At 41.7% G+C, this 6,102-nt stretch overlaps 1 long non-coding RNA gene across 1 annotated transcript; it reads right to left on the bottom strand.

The window, feature by feature from the left end:
- Window positions 1–3,518: 3,518 nt before the first annotated feature.
- On the bottom strand, window positions 3,519–5,090 carry LOC120027017. Its single transcript, XR_005473281.1, has 2 exons — window positions 4,093–5,090; window positions 3,519–3,607 (listed from the first exon to the last, which is right to left on the bottom strand). It is a non-coding gene; the product is annotated as an uncharacterized LOC120027017 (long non-coding RNA).
- Between the last annotated feature and the right edge of the window lie 1,012 nt (window positions 5,091–6,102).

Genomic DNA, 6,102 nt, shown 5'->3' with positions numbered 1-6,102 from the left:
AGAAGTGCTCAGAAAGGGACTTTTTGGAGCTGAACGCCAAAACATTAGAGAAAAGTGCTCAAAGTTGACCCCTTTTACCTGCCCCACCATACCATGACTCATTCATGTCATCCTCACTGGAAAATATAAATTGTTGAGATTGATATCAAGCGTACAAACAAGGTTGTCAAACTATTTGATAATTTCCCGATTTTTTTTTTTTTAATTTTAAAGAAATTGTGTCTTGAATATAGGGTGGGTATCATGTTTTGTCTGATAATTGTACTAAAATGTGAATAATATTGACATTTCAACTTTCAAATGGAACCAGAAAGATGGTTGAGGGTTCAGAAATCAGAGAATGTTGACTTGAAATGGGAATATATCAAATCAAAGTTTATTTGTCACGTGCGCCGAATACAACAGACCTTACAGTGAAATGCTTACTTACAGGCTCTAACCAACAGTGCAATTTCGAAGTAAAAAAATGGTATAAGGTGAACAATAGGTAAGTAAAGAAATTAAAAATAACAGTAAAAAAGACTGAAAAATAACAGTAGAGAGGCTATATACAGTAGAGGGGCTATATACAGTAGTGAGGCTATATACAGTAGAGAGGCTATATACAGTAGAGGCTATATACAGTAGTGAGGCTACATACAGTAGAGAGGCTATATACAGTAGAGGGGCTATATACAGTAGTGAGGCTATATACAGTAGAGAGGCTATATACAGTAGAGGCTATATACAGTAGTGAGGCTACATACAGTAGAGAGGCTATATACAGTAGAGAGGCTATATACAGTAGCTAGGTTATATACAGTAGAGAGGCTACATACAGTAGAGAGGCTATATACAGTAGAGGCTATATACAGTAGAGAGGCTATATACAGTAGAGAGGCTATATACAGTAGAGAGGCTATATACAGTAGAGAGGCTATATACAGTAGAGTGGCTATATACAGTGGAGAGGCTATATACAGTAGAGAGGCTATATACAGTAGCGAGGCTATATACAGTAGAGAGGCTATATACAGTAGAGAGGCTACATACAGTAGAGAGGCTATATACAGTAGAGGCTATATACAGTAGAGGCTATATACAGTAGCGAGGCTATATACAGTAGCGAGGCTATATACAGTAGCGAGGCTATATACAGTAGCGAGGCTATATACAGTAGAGAGGCTATATACAGTAGCAAGGCTATATACAGTGAAGGCTATATACAGTAGCGAGGCTATATACAGTAGAGAGGCTATATACAGTAGAGAGGCTATATACAGTAGAGAGGCTATATACAGTAGTGAGGTTATATACAGTAGAGAGGCTATATACAGTAGAGAGGCTATATACAGTAGAGAGGCTATATACAGTAGAGAGGCTATATACAGTACCAAGGTTATATACAGTAGAGAGGCTATATACAGTAGAGAGGCTATATACAGTAGAGAGACTATATACAGTAGAGAGGCTATATACAGTAGAGAGGCTATATACAGTAGAGAGGCTATATACAGTAGAGAGGCTATAACAGTCGTGAGGCTATAACAGTAGAGAGGCTATATACAGTAGAGAGGCTATATACAGTAGCAAGGTTATATACAGTAGAGAGGCTATATACAGTAGAGAGGCAATATACAGTAGAGAGACTATATACAGTAGAGAGGCTATATACAGTAGAGAGACTATATACAGTAGAGAGGCTATATACAGTAGAGAGGCTATATACAGTAGAGAGGCTATATACAGTAGTGAGGCTATATACAGTAGTGAGGCTATATACAGTAGAGAGGCTATATACAGTAGAGAGGCTATATACAGTAGAGAGGCTATATACAGTAGAGGCTATATACAGTAGTGAGGCTACATACAGTAGAGAGGCTATATACAGTAGAGAGGCTATATACAGTAGCAAGGTTATATACAGTAGAGAGGCTACATACAGTAGAGAGGCTATATACAGTAGAGGCTATATACAGTAGCGAGGCTATATACAGTAGCGAGGCTATATACAGTAGAGAGGCTATATTTATTTTTTATTTTTTATTTTTTATTTTACCGTTATTTTACCAGGTAAGTTGACTGAGAACACGTTCTCATTTGCAGCAACGACCTGGGGAATAGTTACAGGGGAGAGGAGGGGGATGAATGAGCCAATTGTAAACTGGGGATTATTAGGTGACCGTGATGGTTGAGGGCCAGATTGGGAATTTAGCCAGGACACCGGGGTTAACACCCCTACTCTTACGATAAGTGCCATGGGATCTTTAATGACCTCAGAGAGTCAGGACACCCGTTTAACATCCCATCCGAAAGACGGCACCCTACACAGAGCAGTGTCCCCAATCACTGCCCTGGGGCATTGGGATCTTTGTTTAGACCAGAGGAAAGAGTGCCTCCTACTGGCCCTCCAACACCACTTCCAGCAGCACCTGGTCTCCCATCCAGGGACTGACCAGGACCAACCCTATAGGTAGAGAGGCTATATACAGTAGAGAGGCTATATACAGTAGAGAGGCTATATACAGTGGAGAGGCTATATACAGTAGAGGCTATATACAGTAGCGAGGCTATATACAGTAGCGAGGCTATATACAGTAGCGAGGCTATATACAGTAGCGAGGCTATATACAGTAGAGAGGCTATATACAGTAGCAAGGCTATATACAGTGAAGGCTATATACAGTAGCGAGGCTATATACAGTAGAGAGGCTATATACAGTAGAGAGGCTATATACAGTAGAGAGGCTATATACAGTAGAGAGGCTATATACAGTAGTGAGGTTATATACAGTAGAGAGGCTATATACAGTAGAGAGGCTATATACAGTAGAGAGGCTATATACAGTACCAAGGTTATATACAGTAGAGAGGCTATATACAGTAGAGAGGCTATATACAGTAGAGAGACTATATACAGTAGAGAGGCTATATACAGTAGAGAGGCTATATACAGTAGAGAGGCTATATACAGTAGAGAGGCTATAACAGTCGTGAGGCTATAACAGTAGAGAGGCTATATACAGTAGAGAGGCTATATACAGTAGCAAGGTTATATACAGTAGAGAGGCTATATACAGTAGAGAGGCAATATACAGTAGAGAGACTATATACAGTAGAGAGGCTATATACAGTAGAGAGACTATATACAGTAGAGAGACTATATACAGTAGAGAGGCTATATACAGTAGAGAGGCTATATACAGTAGTGAGGCTATATACAGTAGTGAGGCTATATACAGTAGAGAGGCTATATACAGTAGAGAGGCTATATACAGTAGAGAGGCTATATACAGTCGTGAGGCTATATACAGTAGTGCGGGGGGGCTGCCATAATTGACATCCACGTCTTCGGCGCCCGGGGAACAGTGGGTTAACTGCCTTGCTCAGGGGCATAAGGACAGATTTTGACCTAGACAGGATCAGACAGTATTCTGACCTGTTTTCCCACCATAAATCTCTAAATCTCTCCAGATTTCTCTCCATCTCCTCCCTCCTATCAGACTCCCTCTTCAGCTCCTTCTCCAGCTCTATTTTCCTCTCCTCATCCCTCTCTTCTTTCACCCGTCTCTCCAGTTCTGTTATTTGGGAGACACTGGGGAGTCTGGACTGCTGCTCTCTCCTCCCACTGCAACACAACACACAGCACTGATCAACACACTGACTCTCTGGAGGATGTACAACAGAGTCAAATATAATATAATCTACATCCATAACTCACTATCTGGAGGATGTACAACAGAGTCAAATATAATATAATCTATATCCATAACTCACTATCTGGAGGATGTACAACAGAGTCAAATATAATATAATCTACATCCATAACTCACTATCTGGAGGATGTACAACAGAGTCAAATATAATATAATCTACATCCATAACTCACTATCTGGAGGATGTACAACAGAGTCAAATATAATATAATCTACATCCATAACTCACTATCTGGAGGATGTACAACAGAGTCAAATATAATATAATCTACATCCATAACTCACTATCTGGAGGATGTACAACAGAGTCAAATATAATATAATCTACATCCATAACTCACTATCTGGAGGATGTACAACAGAGTCAAATATAATATCATCTACATCCATAACTCACTAAGTGGAGGAGGTAACTCCATGCTGTTTCTCCTCCTCAGTGGAAGTGTGGGGTGTGTATCTGAGGTCTCTCCTCCCACTGTAACACAACATAGAGAACTGGTCAACATACTGACTCATCAGAGACACAATTAAAACATAGTATAAAGAAACTACAAATACATTTAGTTCATATTCTTTTTAACTGCTTCTCTCTCTCCTCTAGTAGGTTATCTTTCTCTTCTACTTCCTGACTCCTCTTCTTTAGTCCATTTGCTTTTCCCTCCAGTACTTTCTCACTTCCTGGGTCATATCATCCAGTTGGTTTTCTTTCTCTTCTAATAGTTTCTCCCTCTGTTCCATTATCTGGTTCTTTTCCTCCAGGAGTCTCTCTTTCTCTCTCTCTTCCAGTAGTTTGTCTCTCTCTTCCAGTAGTCTGTCCTTCTCTCCAAGTCTGTGGTTCCTGTCCTCTAGTTGAAGGTCTTTTTCCTGCAGTAGGACTCTGAAGTTCTCTACTTGGCTGTTCTTGTCCTGCAGGTTCTTTCTCAGTGTCTCTTGTTGAATGTCTCTATCCTTTAGTTGCTTGTCTTTCTCTTCCAGTTGGTTTTCTTTCTCTTCTAATAGTTTCTCCTTCTGTCCAATTATCTGGTTCTTCTCTTCCAGGAGTCTCTCTTTCTCTCTCACTTCCTGGGTCATATCATCCAGTTGTGTGTCTTTGTTCTCTAGTTGTTTCATCATATCCTGTCTTAATATCTCTTTTCATATATTTTCTTCCATCTTCTACTTGAGAGCAATTAACATATTTCATTGGTTGTTTGAATAAGTCATTTATTAATTAATTCAATAGTATGCCTATGAAGACATTATCATTTGATAGAGGTGGTACAATTATTAGTAATTATTTCCTCCAGTCAACAGTTATCTGAGCTGAACCAATCATCAACTGGTGTTGTCAACATGTTTCAAGCAGAACACCATAATCCCTGTGCCCAAGAACACAAAGGCAACCTGCCTAAATGACTACAGACCCGTAGCACTCACGTCCGTAGCCATGAAGTGCTTTGAAATGCTGGTAATGGGTCACATCAACACCATTATCCCAGAAACCCTAGACCCACTCCAATTTGCATACCGCCCAAACAGATCCACAGATGATGCAATCTCTATTGCACTCCACACTGCCCTTTCCCACCTGGACAAAAGGAACACTTATGTGAGAATGCTGTTCATTGAATACAGCTCAGCATTCAACACCGTAGTACCCTCAAAGCTCACCACTAAGCTATGGATCCTGAGACTAAACACCTCCCTCTGCAATTGGATCCTGGACTTCCTGATGGGCCTCCCCCAGGTGGTGAGGGTAGGTAGCAACACATCTGCCACGCTGATCCTCAACACTGGAGCCCCTCAGGGGTGAGTGCTCAGTCCCCTCCTGTACTCCCTGTTCACCCACGACTGCATGGCCAGGCACGACTCCAACACCATCATTAAGTTTGCAGACAACACAACAGTGGTAGGTAGACCTGATCACCGACAACGACGAGACAGCCTATAGGGAGGAGGTCAGAGACCTGGCCGGGTGGTGCCAGAATAACAACCTATCCCTCAACGTAACCTAGACTAAGAAGATGACTGTGGACTACAGGAAAAGGAGGACCGAGCACACCCCCATTCTCATCGACGGGGCTGTAGTGGAGCAGGTTGAGAGCTTCAAGTTCCTTGGTGTCCACATCACCAACAAACTAGAATGGTCCAAACACACCAGGACAGTCGTGAAGAGGGCACGACAAAGCCTATTACCCCTCAGGAAACTAAAAAGATTTGGCATGGGTCCTGAGATCCTCAAAAGGTTCTACAGCTGCAACATCAAGAGCATCCTGACTGGTTGCATCACTGCCTGGTACGGCAATTGCTCGGCCTCCAACCACAAGGCACTACAGAGGGTAGTGCGTACGGCCCAGTACATCACTGAGGCTAAGCTGCCTGCCATTCAGGACCTCTACACCAAGCGGTGTCTGAGGAAGGCCCTAAA

This window comes from Salvelinus namaycush, chromosome 1, assembly GCF_016432855.1.
Source record: "Salvelinus namaycush isolate Seneca chromosome 1, SaNama_1.0, whole genome shotgun sequence".
NCBI lineage: Eukaryota > Metazoa > Chordata > Actinopteri > Salmoniformes > Salmonidae > Salvelinus > Salvelinus namaycush.
This window is presented reverse-complemented; position numbering and strand designations above follow the sequence as displayed.